Genomic DNA, 17852 nt, shown 5'->3' with positions numbered 1-17852 from the left:
GGCTGATGAGTTTTTGTCATGACATTGTCAGTTTGGTTAAGAGTTTTACTATCCCTTTTGTATCTTTCGCCTTCTTTTATCCATTTTTGTGTTGTTTTTTTTTCGATTCTCCCCTCCCCCTGAACAGTATAATAGATAGATAAATGAAAACAGAAACCCTTTTCAACAAAAGGAGATCTACAAGTAACTCGACGTGACCGAAATTGTAAATGTCTTCCTCATTAGATATATTGCCCTAAGGGTAGATCGGGTGTCTTCCGCCATCTTAGGGAGCTACCTTTTGATTATTATTGGGGGGCTAGGATGAAATTTGAAAAAAAGGCAGGACAGGAGTTTTGAGTAAAAAAAAAGGCAGGATGAGCAACTTGGCAAAAAAAAAGACAGGATGACAATTTATGTAAAAAAAAGTCAGAATAAACTAATAAAAAAATATACAGGACCGAATAGAGTGAAAAATAAAAAGGCAGGACAGAGATTACAACTAAAAAAAAGGCATGACAAAGTTTTTCATCCTAGCCCCCACCCCCACCCCCACCCTATAAAAATCACATGGTATCTCCCTTAGATTCTCATATAGCTCAACACAATCGGTCTAGATCTAAAAAAATATACACATTTTGAGAGAGGAATGTTATTCATATGTAGTACTTTTCATCTAGATGAAGAAAATTATGAGATTTATCTGATTAAAACGATTATTTGTTTTTGAATACAGAACGTTTTTTGCATATGTTTTTCAACTTTTCCATATAGGGGAGATAACTCGGATAACATTATTTTTTTTTATTTTTTTATTTTTTGCCATGTCATTGTCAGTTTGTTTTCGACTTATGAGTTTGAAATCCCTTTGGCATATTTCGTCTCTAAAGATGGAATGTGTAGGGACTTTATCTATTTTGTTTTGTAGACAGAAAACGAGTCTCGTGATCCCAATTTTTATTTTTATTTTCTAACATTGAGTTTTCCATGTATAGTTTATACAATATCTGACAATATTGCATAACCTGTAGCTTGCAAAATGCTCTGTGGCCCAAACTTTTTATTATGTTTTTTAAAAAAGAATAAACTACATTTTGGCAAATCATTAAAAAAAAAATCTACCGATTTTAATTTAGACCACACTCATGAAAACTATGAGAGAGAGAGAGAGAGAGAGAGAGAGAGAGAGAGAGAGAGAGAGAGAAACTGTTGACATCAAAAAAACATATCTACAAATTAATCAAAGCAATACCAAAATAATTCATGGACTTTAACAATTTTTTCAGATTTTTGATTTTTTTCTTTTTTCTTTGAAAACACATATAGATAGAGAGAAGCTGCAAAGAACCAAGAACATCACTATGGACAAGAAAATAAGTGACGGAAATCATTAATTGGCTTCTTATTATAAGTTATAGGGGTCATTGTCCATTAATGACTTTACCAATTTAAAAAAATAAAATATTCTCCGAGTAGATATATACATAAACCTGGGCACTATATTACTTGGTGCTGGAAAAATGGTTGGCACTGCTGTAAATGATGTATTTTTTTTTTGATAGTTGACGATTTAGACTGGAGGCTCTAGGTCAAATTTCTTTAGGCTTCATAGACTTCATGTATGAGCGAAAAGTATACAACAGAATCTACCATACTTTATGTTTGGGTTGGCCCCATGTCGTAGGATTCTTTCACCTATCAATTCTTTTTGTTTTATTTCGTGGAAAAGAAAATTCAAATTTTCAGATACCTCATATCCAGAAATCAACGCCACTTTGCTTATTTGAATATTATACTAAAGAAATCGGATACGGGTCACGGAAATTATATTGAAATGATAGGGAATTTAGAAAAAAGGTCTGTTTTAACTTTGATTTAAGTGATAGACAGGTTGCCGGGGCAGAAAATAAATATATACAACAATATACACCATTTAAACGAAATATAATGACTGGCGTTGCAAAAATCAAGGTTCCTGAGCTATTTTAAAAATCGAAGCGAGAGGCTTTTAACATTGCAGTATAAAATACAGGCTAAAATGGCTGAAACGTCAAATTTGCAAACTTCGTGTTGAAAATTGGCTAACAAGGTCATTAGAAATACAGGTTGCCGGGGTGAAACTTGAAACTTGAATGTCCAAAGAATAAGCAAGTCCAAACCTTGTATGTGTAGTCGTTGAACTCTAGGTTCCCACGTAAAGTTAAAATGCCTCTATTTCAAGAAGAATAAACTCACGAAAACACGAAAAATTCACTAAATTCGCGTTCATTGTTTTGATTTTGACCGCCTGACAACTTTACGGAAATATCAGAGTGATTATAAACAAGGACTCTGTGACGGGCAACTTGTAATATCCGTGTTTTAAAGATTTTAATGATATCAAGCCAGTCTAGTTCAAACTATTATCACGTGGTACAATTCTCATTTACATATTATGAATATTAATTAGCAAAAGTACTACTAATTTCTGGCTATGTCTAAGGCCGGGGTGGGGGTCACATTCTCATATAGCTCTGACCCTATCAGTCCTTCGCTTTAACGTATTATTTGTCATATCAGTTGATCTTTGTTTTTTAAGATTAAGACTCCAGATTCTTATGTTTTATTTCGGGGAAAACGGGAGTGGTAATTACAAATTCTCCGCTAACTCTTACATAGATGTGATTTTATATGAGTAAAATTTGACCCTCACAGTCATAAGTCTTATAAGCACAATATTATGTTGTATATATAAACACACAACATAGATAAATATTTTCTTAAATATTGTTCATAAAAAAAAAGTCTGGTTTTTAATCATAAAAATAATCCAAACAAAATATGTAAAATATACGGCAAAACTGTATTCAAGTGTAACATATAGCGATGGGTAATTGTTTTGCTTTATGAATTTATGGAAAACTTTCTTTGTATATCATTTTGCCTCCGGAGTTAAATTTCATTAATATTCATCAACTTGCAAATGAAGAAGAAAAAATCCTGGGGATTTGTCCCTCATTCTTTTCCATAGAATTACAGTTTCAATTCACATAATTCTGTAATGTTTTACGCATCGTTATTGTCTTTCAATTTAACATAAAACGATCTAATATTTGTACTATATTCGAAGTCAACACCAAAAATCTTCAATTCTGCACAAGTATATGTCATCCTATCATTGTTTTATTTTGACTTTACGTTCTGTTTTTATAACTTAACATTTAACTGGTTTAAGTCAAGACCAAACTACTTCAAATTTACATTGTGTAGTTTCAAGTCAACACATTGTATGATAAGCCTCTCGTGACGTCATAATGATATAACATCGTGCTATCTTAGCTCAACAACACGTACTTTCAACTGTACGTCGTGTAGTTTTGAATGAGCATATTGTATGGCAAGCCTATCGTGATATTATTATGATATAAGATATTGCTATCATAGCTCAACAACACGTACTTTCAACTGTACGTCGTGTAGTTTTAAACGAGCATATCGTGTGGTAAGCCTATCGTGACATTCTAATGATACAACAACGTGCCATCTTAGCTTAACATCACCTACTTTCAACTGTACGTTGTGTAGTTTTAAATGAGCAAATTGTATAATAAGCCTATTGTGACATTATAATGATATAACATCGTGCTATCGTAGCTTAACATTACAAAATTTCAACTGTACGTCGTGTAGTTTCAAGTGAGCATCTTAGCTTAACACGTTGCATCGTGTTGTTTTAAGTCAACAAATTGTATGGTAAGCCTTTTGTTTCAATATAGTGGTGTAGCATCGTGTTATCTTAACTTAACATCATATACTTTCAACTGTGCATCATGGTGTTTTAAATCAACAGATTGCATGATAGACCTATCGTAATATCACAATGATATAACATCGTACTATCTCAGCTCAACATTTATTAATAACAAGTCAGCACCATACATTTTAGCTATTCATTTTATATGTTATCATAGCTATCGAAGTGGATGACTGAGCAGTATCCATCTGCAAGCTAACATCATGCAACGTCAACTTCACTTCATGTACTTCAAACCCAACGTTACGTGTGTTTGGCATATCATCACAACATGGTGACTTATCATTATACTATCACAACTAAAGCACTTGTCATTGCAAGTCAACATTGCGCAAATTCAACTTAGCTTATTGTAATTTAGAGTTAGCATTTTGATGACTCAATTCAACATCACGCTGTCTTAACTTTACATTTTAAGCTTCATCATAACGTTTTGTAAATCTCTAATATATGACAGCTGAGGCTTTCCATATGAGAGGCTGGATTATGGTTGTTGTTGATAGACTAGAAGAAATAATGTCAATCTGAGAGGCTGGATTATGGTTGTTGTTGATAGACAACACAATATAATGTCAATCTGAGAGGCTGGATTATGGTTGTTGTTGATAGACTAGAAGAAATAATGTCAATCTGAGAGGCTGGATTATGGTTGTTGTTGATAGACAACACAATATAATGTCAATCTGAGAGGCTGGATTATGGTTGTTGTTGATAGACTAGAAGAAATAATGTCAATCTGAGAGGCTGGATTATGGTTGTTGTTGATAGACAACACAATATAATGTCAATCTGAGAGGCTGGATTATGGTTGTTGTTGATAGACTAGAAGAAATAATGTCAATCTGAGAGGCTGGATTATGGTTTTTGTTGATAGACAACACAATATAATGTCAATTTAAGCGGCTGGATTATGGTTGTTGTTGATAGACAAGAAGAAATAATGTCAATCTGAGAGACTGGATTATGGTTGTTGTCGATAGACAACAAGATATAATGTCAATCTGAGAGGCTGGATTATGGTTGTTGTTGATAGACAACACAATATAATGTCAATCTGAGAGGCTGGATTATGGTTGTTGTTGATAGACAACAAGAAATCATGTCAATCTGAGAGGCTGGATTATGGTTGTTGTTGATAGACAATTCAATTTGATGTCAATCTGATAGGCTTGCTTATGGGTGTTGTTGATAGACAACACAATATGATGTCAATCTGAGAGGCTGGATTAAAGTTGTAGTTGATAGACAACAAGAAATAATGTCAATCTGAGAGGCTGGATTATGATTGTTGTCAATAGACAAGAAGAAATAATGTCAATCTGAGAGGCTGGATTATGGTTGTTGTTGATAGGCAACAAGAAATAATGTCAATCTGAGAGGCTGGATTATGGTTGTTGATAGACTAGAAGAAATAATGTCAATCTGAGAGGCTGGATTATGGTTGTTGTTGATAGACGAAGAAATAATGTCAATCTGAGAGGCTGGATTATGGTTTTTGTTGATAGACAACACAATATAATGTCAATCTGAGATGCTGGATTATGGTTGTTGTTGATAGACAAGAAGAAATAATGTCAATCTGAGAGACTGGATTATGGTTGTTGTAGATAGACAACAAGAAATAATGTCAATCTGAGAGGCTGGATTATGGTTGTTGTTGATAGACAAGAAGAAATAATGTCAATCTGAGAGGCTGGATTATGGTTGTTGTTGATAGACAACAAGATATAATGTCAATCTGAAAGGCTGGATTATAGTTGTTGTTTGTAGACAACACAATATAATGTCAATCTGAAAGGCTGGATTATGGTTGTTGTTGGAAGACAACTTAATTTGATGTCAATCTGAGAGGCTGGATTATGGTTGTTGTTGATAGACAACACAATATAATGTCAATCTGAGAGGCTGGGTTATGATAGTTGCTGATATACAACAAGATAGGTGAATTAACACCACTTTTAAGCACCGCTTTTGGGCTATTTCGTGGAGGCCAGTTTTTATTGGTGGAGGAAGCTGGAGTGCCCGGAGAAAACTACCGACCTTTATACAACAAGATATAATGTCAATCTGAGAGGTTGAATTTTGATTGTTGTTGATAGACAACACAATATGATGTGAATCTGAGAGGCTGGTTTATGATAGTTGCTGATATACAACAAGATATAATGTCAATCTGAAAGGCTGGATTATGGTTGTTGTTGGTAGACAACAAGATATAATGTCAATCTGAGAGGCTAGATTATGATAGTTGCTGATATACAACAAGATATAATGTCAATCTGAGAGGTTGGATTTTGATTGTTGTTGATAGACAACACAATAAGATGTGAATCTGAGAGGCTTGATTATGGTTTTTGTTGGTAGACAACACAGTAAAATGTCAATCTGAGAGGCTGTATTATGGTTGTTGTTGATAGACAACAAAATATAATGTCAATCTGAGAGGCTGGATTATGGTTGTTGTCGATAGACAACAAGAAATAATGTCAATTTGAGAGGCTGGATTATGGTTGTTGTTGATAGACAACACAATATAATGTCAATCTCAGAGGCTGGATTCTGATAGTTGCTGATATACAACAAGAAATAATGTCAATCTGAGAGGCTGGATTATGGTTGTTGTTGGTAGACAACACAATATGATGTCAATCTGAAAGGCTGGATTATGGTTGTTGATAGACAACACAATATGATGTCAATCTGAAAGCCTGGATTATGGTTGTTGTTGATAGACAACAAGATGTAATGTCAATCTGAGAGGCTAGATTATGATAGTTGCTGATAGACAACAAGATATAATGTCAATCTGAGAGGCTGGATTATGGTTTTTGTTGGTAGACAACTTATTTTTATGTCAATCTGAGAGGATGGATTATGGTTGTTGTTGATAAACAATTCAATTTGATGTCAATCTGAAAGGCTGGATTGTGGTTGTTGTTGATAGACAACAAGATATAATGTCAATCTGACAGGCTGGATTATGGTTGTTGTTGATAGACAACACAATATAATGTCAATCTGAGATAGTTGCTGATATACAACAAGAAATAATGTCAATCTGAGAGGCTGGATTATGGTTTTTGTTGGTAGACAACTTATTTTTATGTCAATCTGAGAGGATGGATTATGGTTGTTGTTGATAAACAATTCAATCTGATGTCAATCTGAAAGGCTGGATTGTGGTTGTTGTTGATAGACAACAAGATATAATGTCAATCTGACAGGCTGGATTATGGTTGTTGTTGATAGACAACACAATATAATGTCAATCTGAGATAGTTGCTGATATACAACAAGAAATAATGTCAATCTGAGAGGCTGGATTATGGTTGTTGTTGGTAGACAACACAATATGATGTCAATCTGAAAGGCTGGATTATGGTTGTTGATAGACAACACAATATGATGTCAATCTGAAAGGCTGGATTATGGTTGTTGATAGACAACACAATATGATGTCAATCTGAAAGGCTGGATTATGGTTGTTGTTGATAGACAACACAATATGATGTCAATCTGAAAGGCTGGATTATGGTTGTTGTTGATATACAACAAGATGTAATGTCAATCTGAGAGGCTAGATTATGATAGTTGCTGATATACAACAATATATAATGTCAATCTGAGAGGTTGGATTTTGATTGTTGTTGATAGACAACACAATAAGATGTGAATCTGAGAGTCTTGATTATGGTTTTTGTTGGTAGACAACACAGTAAAATGTCAATCTGAGAGGCTGGATTATGGTTGTTGTTGATAGACAACAAGAAATAATGTCAATCTGAGAGGCTGGATTATGGTTGTTGTTAATAGACAACACAATATAATGTCAATCTGAGAGGCTGGATTATGGTTGTTGTTGATAGACAAGAAGAAATAATGTCAATCTGAGAGGCTGGATTATGGTTGTTGTTGGTAGACAACACAATATAATGTCAATCTGAGAGGTTGGATTATGGTTGTTGTTGATAGACAACAAGATATAATGTCAATCTGAAAGTCTGGATTATGGTTGTTGTTATTCGACAAGAAGAAATAATGTCAATCTGAGAGGCTGGATTATGGTTGTTGTTGATAGACAACACAATATAATGTCAATCTGAGAGGCTGGATTATGATAGTTGCTGATATATAACAAGATATAATGTCAATCTGAGAGGCTGGATTATGGTTGTTGTTGATAGACAACAAAATATAATGTCAATCTGAGAGGCTGGATTATGGTTGTTGTAGATAGACAACAAGAAATAATGTCAATTTGAGAGGCTGGATTATGGTTGTTGTTGATAGACAACACAATATAATGTCAATCTGAGAGGCTGGATTCTGATAGTTGCTGATATACAACAAGAAATAATGTCAATCTGAGAGGCTGGATTATGGTTGTTGTTGGTAAACAACACAATATGATGTCAATCTGAAAGGCTGGATTATGGTTGTTGTTGATAGACAACACAATATGATGTCAATCTGAAAGGCTGGATTATGGTTGTTGTTGATAGACAACAAGATGTAATGTCAATCTGAGAGGCTAGATTATGATAGTTGCTGATATACAACAAGATATAATGTCAATCTGAGAGGCTGGATTATGGTTGTTGTTGATAAACAAGAAGATATAATGTCAATCTGAAAGGCTGGATTATGGTTGTTGTTAATAGACAACAAGATATAATGTCAATCTAACAGGCTGGATTATATTTGTTGTTGGTAGACAACTCAATTTGATGTCAATCAGGCTTGATTACTGTTGTTGTTGATATGCAACAACATATATTGTCAATAGTAGAGGCTGTATTATGGTTGGGATCTAGCTTAAATGTTAACCCCGCCACATTCTGTCTGTATGTGCCTGTCCCAAGTCAGGAGCCTGTTATTCAGTTGTTTGTTGCTGTGTTACATATTTGTTTTTCATTCATTTTTTTTTATACATTAATAAGGCCATTAGTTTTCTTATTTGAATTGTTTTACATTTGTGATTGCATGGCCTTTTATAGCTGACTATGCAGCATAGGCTTGCTGAAGGCCATATGGTGACTTTTAGTTGTTAATTTCTGTGTCATTTTATTCTCATGTAAAGAGATGTCTCATTGGCAATCATACCACATGTTCTTTTTTGTAATTTTATTATTCAAATCCAAAGATACCTGATCAATGTCCTTGTTTCTTTGTTTCTTTACTGCAAGGGCAATGTGGTTCTGGATATCTACATTTGATGGCCAAAATCTCTTATTTATGATGGCGGGAATATCCTGTCCTTGGAAAAGTGTTGTCTTCGTGTATACTTCTAGTAGTACTCTCATCTGTGGTACACTGGTGATGTTTTCTTCCCATACCATTTTCCTGATGTATTTCTTCAATCTGTCATCTATTCCAGGTATTAAGCTTGCTGACTACAACAACAGATATATTGTTTCAATTCCAATTGTAAATTTTAAAATAAGAATAAGTTGGTTACTGGAGACACAGTTTTCTCCAATCTTTAGAAAATATCAGTAAGCATAAATTTGTTCAGTTGACCATTATACAGTCAAAGAATAAACAGAAAATATTGTTTTAATATTTGGAAGTAAATCACATTGCTTACCCTTGAATGCAAAAATTACGAACAATAACTATTCTGGTAAATAGTGAAAGACTTCAAAATATTAATTATTTCAAAACTATAAATTTTCTCTTCATGCAGTCTTGTCTAATTTTTTTCTAATATGTTGTCTAATATTCATTTATCTGGTGTATCTTCAAAGTTCTACTTTTACATTTTGAGTAATACAAGTAAAACTAGTACATTTATTAAGTTTACAGTATACAAAAAAAGCATTAATATTTTTTTTTACATAATCATGGTGAAATTGGCATATGGCCTTAATCATACTGATTTGTACCTCTCCTCTTAGATGGTTTTGGTGTTCAGTTGGGCCTGGAAATGCTGTATAGAATTGATCCTGCATATTGATTTGCTTCTTGTCCAAAACCAATTTCTTTATCTCAACCGAAATCAAATCTTTCTCATATGTCGTACTTATTCCAGTGGTCTAAATGTAAAACAATTATTCATTTATGAAAATCAGAGAAATTAACTTTGCTTTGTAGACATAGTATTACTGTTTTAAATGAAAGCAGGTATAGTTTGAAAAATCTATGTTAGATTACATAAATATCTAAATATATTTAAAACCATATAAACTGAACTTTTTTTTTGCCATTAATGTTTTTTTTTGTTTTTAATAGCCTAAAATATGTTTTAAAAAACCCTAATTACAGTGGATTTCATATTTTCCAAGTCCTAATTACAGTGGATTTCATATTTTCCAAGTCCATAGAATTGAGGTACTGACTACTGTTAAAATCAAATCAACATTTATCTTTTAGAGTACAATAATTTCAGTACGTAATTAAACAGTTCACAAATTAAAGAAGCTTGACATTGATATTGTCATGCAGATAAAATGAACTCACCATTACTATAACATGTGTCTGTCAGAACTTCTTCATAGGTAAAAAAATCAAAGAAACATGCAAATAAAAAGTAAACTCAAATAAAAACAAACAAGCAATATATATATGGTGAAAGAAAAAAACAAGTAAATTAAAGAAAAACTAATGGATCAAAATTGTCAACATGAATCATGATTGTTTCTCTGCAGGTTTTCAATTCAAGCAATTTAAACTATCATGATTATAAGACAATCAAATCTGTCAAAATAAATGAGTGTTTCACTTAAAGCTGACCTTTCTTAAATTCAACTGTGAGAAAAACCATGTCAAGTAATTTAAAGAACAAGAAATATCAACTTTTTAAAGAAACAATTCACAAAAAAAAATTTCAGTGAAATTGTATAGAGGCAATTAGTGTATTTAATTTACAGGAAGAAGACTCCTGTTTATACAGTCTTCACACTCAACCACAGGCCCACCAGCCCAGGCTTGTAAAAATGTCTTCGGGCCTGTAAAATCATCTCTACAGGCCAATAGAATCTAACTAAAATTTTCGTATAATTCAGCTTTAGGCCTGTAGCTTCAAAAGTTTATCATGAAGACTGTTTATATACTATAATTTACATTGTATGATTTTCTAATAATACAGCTTATTCCAAGTCTATATATACAAATGTATTGCTGTTAAGAATTGATGAGTATCACAAATCACTGACTTTAATATAACACTTTCACAAAAATAAACTGAAGAAAAAAGAACATCAAACAAGGATATCAACCATATTATACATACCTTGTAGTCAGGAAATCTAACAATATGCCTTATCCTCAATTTAACTCCACAGTTCTTCTTTTTAGTTGGTTGAATTTGTCTCCTCTGTCTACTGAAGTCATGGTCCTCCTGTGATAAATTTGTAACATAGTTATGTATATATAAATATAATTTGTTTTGCATGCACTCGTATAAAAATTGCGGTTTTTATCACACGCAGTCATAGGTTTGAACGTTGTTTTCAATTTAGACTCGTATATATATATATATATTTTGTTTTTATTATACATGATTTAAAAAAAACACAACAAATATGGTCAGGGTACAAACAAGGATTTTTTGAGTCGTTTAAAAAGTGTAATTTAACAGGAACTTTGTATTACTTGCATGCTTTCAAAAATCTTTTTTAGTGAACAAATGAGATAAAATGCTAATAACAAAACAGTACCAGTTTCTTGTTTACTAGTAAATAAACTTCATTCCTAATAGTAAAAAACAATGAACACTTATAATGGCAATTACGAAATGATAATCAGTAAATTGTAGTAAATAAGCTCAGGTGATGTATTTTCAAATTCCCTCAAATTACCATCTCTTATTCATTTGCTAGTTGAGAGATCTCATCTTGATACAGATACTAGCTGTAATCAAATAATCTGTTATCAAATTGAAAAGAAATATGATGGATGTACCGTTTGTACTGACTAGACTGCATTTCCTCATTATGTAGGCCATGTCCATCATTATGCCGAGCAATTATTTCAATAAATTTCAAACATATATGACTTGAAATACAGGTATAATTAAATCATAGACTTTGTTCACTTTTACACGTTACACCTCATCACATTAAAAACCTGTGTCATGATACATTGTACTGTACAAGTAAGTTATTGAAAAGATAAAAAATATAGTTTACATTTCTTTGTTTCATTTTTTCTTTTCATCTTTCGATTCTTGTCTCTATCTAACCCTTGGTGACACTCCAACAACTTCTTTCCAACAACAATAAAGGGTACACCAGTAGATGGTATAATAGGCACTGCATCTGGCTGGGGATCCTTGAACCAGATCTTTTTCATCATGTTCATAACAGCAGAAAAATCTGTCAAAATACAACAAGTCTGCAATATTAATATATCTAAAAGTAATATTGTTTTAAAGTACAATATTAACATAAGAAATGTGGTATGATTGCCAATGAGACATGTACATATTTTTTAGGCTTTTAATACTTTTTATTTGTTCTTGTTTACCTTGTTCATTCAAAATATGTCTATAGTATATACATTGGTGGTCTTGATTTGTCTTGTACATTTAGGTTGGTTTGTTGTCTCCTTCTTCGACACATTCCCTGTTTCCATTCTTTATTATAATGTTCGAGTACGAGTAAAATGTGCCAGTTTTTAAAAGAGGTCTGAAAGCACTCTAGGGGCGGAGACTACGCATGCGACATCTTTGCCACATTCATAATAGTCAGTCCTATATTTTACTCCATTTTTTAACATGGTCATGGTGTAATATTGAGTACACTATACACAGTGAACTGATAATAAACTGTTTAAGGTTTCTAAATTTTAATGCTCCTTGTTTAAGTTCAATTTACAGTTGCGGAGACTGATTTATGGGGGGGGGGGGGGGGGGGTATTATACATGTAATATATATGGAATCACTGAAGCATGACTGAAGATTGAAGGGCCCCCTCTTTAGGTTTTTATGGCTATTCAGTCAATGCTCTGCACACCTTCTGGATCTGCCATTGAGCAGCTTTTACAATATATTAATAAAGATAATAGATTCTGACTGATGTAATTTCAGCTCCGACATGAATTTTTGTTGACAAGTTGTATAATTTTATAAAAACGTACGTGTATATAATATACAAATCCTTCATATATAGGAAAGCACTGTCTGTCCAACATTTCAGTATGTACTTTTATTATGTATTTATGTCTTATAAATCTTTTCATATGTTTGATTAATTTGATTCCTGAAACTTATGAGCCATACAAGTTATGTCTTATGACCCGTATCATTACCTGTTCCCTCTAATCCAAAATATTTGTCTTTTTTCACTACTCTAAACTTTGAGCTTGTATCAATTTCATATTCTCTTATGGCCAGTTGTATTTCAGAGAACGATTTCAATGAAATTTCTGTCATCTTTTTACGTATAAATTAGTTAACTTGTGTATTATGTTCGCTGGTATTCATAATTGCTTCTTTATTTCCCGCTTTGAATAACATTAATTCTAATACGAAAATAAAATTCGGTATCATTTCCGGAATCTGAGAAGCCTCCATAGGATATAAGGTCCGGCCCCATAATAAAATATGAATAAACTATATTGACTTTGGAGAATTTTTAACAGTATAAATTGATTTTGCAAAAAGTATCGATGATGGATGACAACAGGTAAGTGAAGTATTGGTGTACCAGTCAAAGAATTATTTTAAATCGATACGAAACTGAGTGTGATTGTGTCTGTTTGTATAGCAGGTTGTAGGCTTTTGTGATGTTTGTCGCCATTTTATCTGCATGGAGTATCTTCCATTCCGTTTAGTTAAAGTCCAATCGGCGGGTTGATTCTCTACGAGTGATAGAACTGCTGTAATCTCCTCTTGTAGTTGGTCGGAAGTTTCCATTCTCAACTCATCAGATTATGATTTAAGTATTCGACATTTTATTCACCTTGGTCTACAGGACATATAGTAAACACGTCCGTCCAGGTGAAAATCTACTCACTCATTACATGTTGATTGCTTTGTGAAGTTCGAAATGTCGCATACCACACAAGGAAAAGCCATTGTGATATTTAAAGCAAACGCATTCTGTCTCCTCTTTTATAGAAAGGATTCGGCAAATCAAACAACATTTCTCAATTTGAGAAGTTTAAAGAACTTAAAACAAAAACAAAGTTTGTATGTATCAGCTTGGGAATCGGCTTGTACCGTTGTGTATGTAACTATTTGTTATTACACAGGATGAAAGACTTGTTAAGATCACAGTCAATTGAAAGAAAATGCTAATTACTGCTGATTAATGTTGATGTCAGTTGATTGTACTAAATTCTGTTATATACGTTTTTATTATAATTATACCCAATAATCTTGAAAACTTGTAATGAAAACATTATCAACCTACTTGTTTTATACTCATAGATCTAAAGAAAATATTTGTTAAAGGCCATTTTTTTACCGTACACCTTTTACATTATAATAAAATTCATAAACATTTATCATGTTTATGAATTACAATTAATATATATCTTTATTTTTATTCGTTATAAATATATTTTTTTATTGGGGCCGGATCGACTTTAAATATGGGCCGGATCGACGTTGGGCCGGATCGACGTGGGACGGATCGACTTGGGCCGGATCGACGTGGGGCCGGATCGACATGAAACCGTGCCAACACTCATTAGCTTCATCAGCTCATGGATGTCTACACAGTTATTTCCTACAATGACAGATTACAGTTTCTGTAAAAATTAGAATATGTATGATCATTTGAAGGATTAGGAGTTGTGCGTTATAATAAGAAGTAACCCAAACCAGCATACCAAGTGAAATAAGTTGTAAGTGATTTTTCTGATTTTGACAGCTTGTAAACAGGAAATCGATGACGACACCTAGTGGAAAATTAGAACCAGTATTCGGTGAGATTGGCGCGCTGTAAAATATGCAGTTGCTTTCCTTTTCTTTTCTAAATTAGTATATAAGTCAACCATGTCAACCGAAGTTAATTGATTGTACCTTTAACAAACACATTTTTCAGTTTCAAAAATACTTTGGTTTTGACTTTGTCTGGAATAATAAAGAAACGCTGTCAGAGTGAAAACTCATATCTGCAGTGAAAAATAGATTACAAGAAAGATGAAATATGAAAAATATATCTTTTCTGACACGTTTATCAGGTGAAGACCAAAACAAATTATGTAGTTACATAATTAATACAAGCTAAAAATGAACATAAACCTGAGACTTATACAGAGTTGAATGTCTCGAAACAGAGACATATATACACAGATATTGGCAACTGTAACAGTGGTCAGCGAAATCCAATTAAAAACACGCATCACACGAGACTTTAACGAGAACGCCATTTTGCATCTGATCATGACAAGTTCACCACCGCTTCGATTTTTATTTTACATCAAGCTTTTCAAAACAGCATAATGTAAGTATATATTTCAATTTCGTAAATTATTTACCTTGTTTTATTCAGTTTGTAGTAATTGTTAGTTAAAATATTGTGACGATTAACGTTTTATTGTGGTCAATAATAAGGGGAAAGCTTGGCCGACATGGACGTTATGAAAATTTTTTACACGGACGTATTTTTTATTAAAACCTTTTCATTCGAAAAGGAATAAAACCATTTATGAGATGAATCACTTTTCCCAAGACATACTGGTTTTGTGTAAATATGTTGAATTTTCATTAAATCACCCACTTTGATGCAATTTACAATTAAAAATGACCATTCAAGCTGTCGGCCATTTTCATTCTCTTCAATATAAAGACAGGCCCCTGTCCATGTCTACAGTCAATAAACTTTTCCATCTTTAGAGAATAATTATTCCCAGCACATGAATTACTTTCTTATGACATACTGGATTTGTGTATAACAGTTGTTTTTTACATATTTTCACCCACTTTGATGCAATTTACAATTAAAAATGACCATTCAAGCTGTCGGCCATTTTCATTCTCTTCAATATAAAGACAGGCCCCTGTCCATGTCTACAGTCAATAAACTTTTCCATCTTTAGAGAATAATTATTCCCAGCACATGAATTACTTTCTTATGACATACTGGATTTGTGTATAACAGTTGTTTTTTCCATATTTTCACCAGCTTTGATGCAATTTACAATTAAAAATGACCATTCAAGCTGTCGGCCATTTTCATTCTCTTCAATATAAAGACAGGCCCCTGTCCATGTCTACAGTCAATAAACTTTTCCATCTTTAGAGAATAATTATTCCCAGCACATGAATTACTTTCTTATGACATACTGGATTTGTGTATAACAGTTGTTTTTTCCATATTTTCACCAGCTTTGATGCAATTTATAATTAAAAATGACCATTCAAGCTGTCAGCCATTTTCATTCTCTTCAATATAAAGACAGGCACCTGTCCATGGCTACAGTTTATAAAATTGTCAATCTTTAACGAACAAATGTACCCATCACCATTGATCACAGGAATTACTTTCCCAAGACATACCGGTTTTGTGTATATAAATTGTTTTTTTTCATTATTTCCACCACTTTGATGACATTTACAAGTTTATATACATGTATATTTACATTCAGTATCTGACAGCATTTTTTTTAACAGGATCCTGCATGTTATAAAAGAACAAAGATGTTGATCAAATTTACCTAACAGTGCAGCATACAAGAGATGTAATATCATACATGTGCTGAATGTAGGACTCCCTAGCCTTTCTGATTGAAAAAAAGATTCCCTGGCAGACAGGAACAACTATTAGTGATGACTTTTTTCAAATGTTACTGCACAGTCATGTAGTGGATCGATTACATGTACTACTATCGATGTGATACTAAAAAATGGTTTTGTAAGAGAGAAAATGACATGTGCTTATCCTGACTGTGAAAACACCACATTATTGTAGTTCAAATATCATAGTTCATATGCCAAACTTGATGTACATGTGTATGCGATTTTAGTGCAAGTGATGGTGACATCATTGAACTTAGAATAAATACAAGACTCCGCATTCAATCTATTGAATTTGAAACAGAAGTGGCAGTTGTGCAGAGACTACATGTATACGGATAAAAATGCAAATAAATATCTTGTGTTCAACTTCGTTTGTCTTCTTTACGTTTACAAAGTATACATGTACATAATTTTTACATACATGTATAACAATATGATGATGTAGTATGATTGCCAATGAGACAATGATTTACATGTATGACTATCATTGGAAGGCCACTCTATAATATCTTTGTATATCATGAGAATGGAAATGCTACCTTTGTAGCATAAAGGTAGCATAATGTAAAAAAAGGGAAAATGTTCATTTATTTAACAACACTCCTGTGAATATATAACTTGACAGAACTAAAGGCAAAATATTTCGTTTCACAAATTCCTTCCTCTCCTCGGAAAATAACATATTTAATTGTTTACATGAAATGACAAAATGTTTAGAATAAGAAGCAAGAAATGTTCACTCTACTTGTACACTACTAGTCGCTCATATTTGTCATCATCTATGTTTGTTTCAGTCCTTTAGCAATGGTGCTTGTTTATATTTATCTGTTCAATGTGTTGTGTTGTTTCAGTTTTACATGTCCTCATTCTGTGATCACTGTTTGCCTATTTTGAAAAATGTTAATGCAAATATTTTCTGCAATAAATTGAAAAGGCACAGCTGCTATGACTATTCAGAAATGTGAGGTATATGTCAATGAGACAACAACCCAACGACAAAAATATTCTTTGCACATCTATGAATGTTTAAGAATTCTTGTGGAGGTCAAAAGCACATAACGTGTACTTATATATTGGTGACCTGGTACATGTATGTACCTATTGATGCTTTCGTCCTAAACATAAATTGTGTGAAGAGACCAAGCAGTTTATATGCTTAAAAAAAACTGATATTAAAATGAATTCCTGTATAACAAATTCCGGGAATGAGACACTATTTTATTTAAACCAGATGAGATATTAGTGGTAAAGGTTTAAACAGAAGCAGGAGATGTCAAGGGGCAATACAAAAAGTACAAGGTCATGTAACACAGATAAAAAAAATGACAAATGAAAAGAAAATAACAGCCCACATAGCACTGCACCGAAACATAAACCCACAAAAGATCAGA

General features: G+C 32.8%; 1 protein-coding gene and 1 long non-coding RNA gene across 2 annotated transcripts in view; one reads left to right on the top strand and one right to left on the bottom strand.

The window, feature by feature from the left end:
- LOC127706852 (oxysterol-binding protein-related protein 8-like) overlaps positions 1 to 14609 on the bottom strand; it is a 79992-nt gene extending 65383 nt beyond the window's left edge. Inside the window, exon 1 of the mRNA XM_052211570.1 lies at positions 14550 to 14609. The gene's annotated coding sequence lies outside the window, so the exon portion shown is untranslated. The remainder of the gene's footprint in view (positions 1 to 14549) is intronic.
- A 480-nt stretch (positions 14610 to 15089) lies between these two features.
- LOC127706857 (uncharacterized) lies at positions 15090 to 16831 on the top strand. Its single transcript, XR_007984590.1, has 2 exons — positions 15090 to 15166; positions 16336 to 16831. It is a non-coding gene; the product is annotated as an uncharacterized LOC127706857 (long non-coding RNA).
- Positions 16832 to 17852: the final 1021 nt, after the last annotated feature.

The sequence above is a fragment of the Mytilus californianus genome, unplaced genomic scaffold (genome assembly GCF_021869535.1).
Source record: "Mytilus californianus isolate M0D057914Y unplaced genomic scaffold, xbMytCali1.0.p SCAF_6, whole genome shotgun sequence".
In the NCBI taxonomy this organism is placed as follows: domain Eukaryota; kingdom Metazoa; phylum Mollusca; class Bivalvia; order Mytilida; family Mytilidae; genus Mytilus; species Mytilus californianus.
This window is presented reverse-complemented; position numbering and strand designations above follow the sequence as displayed.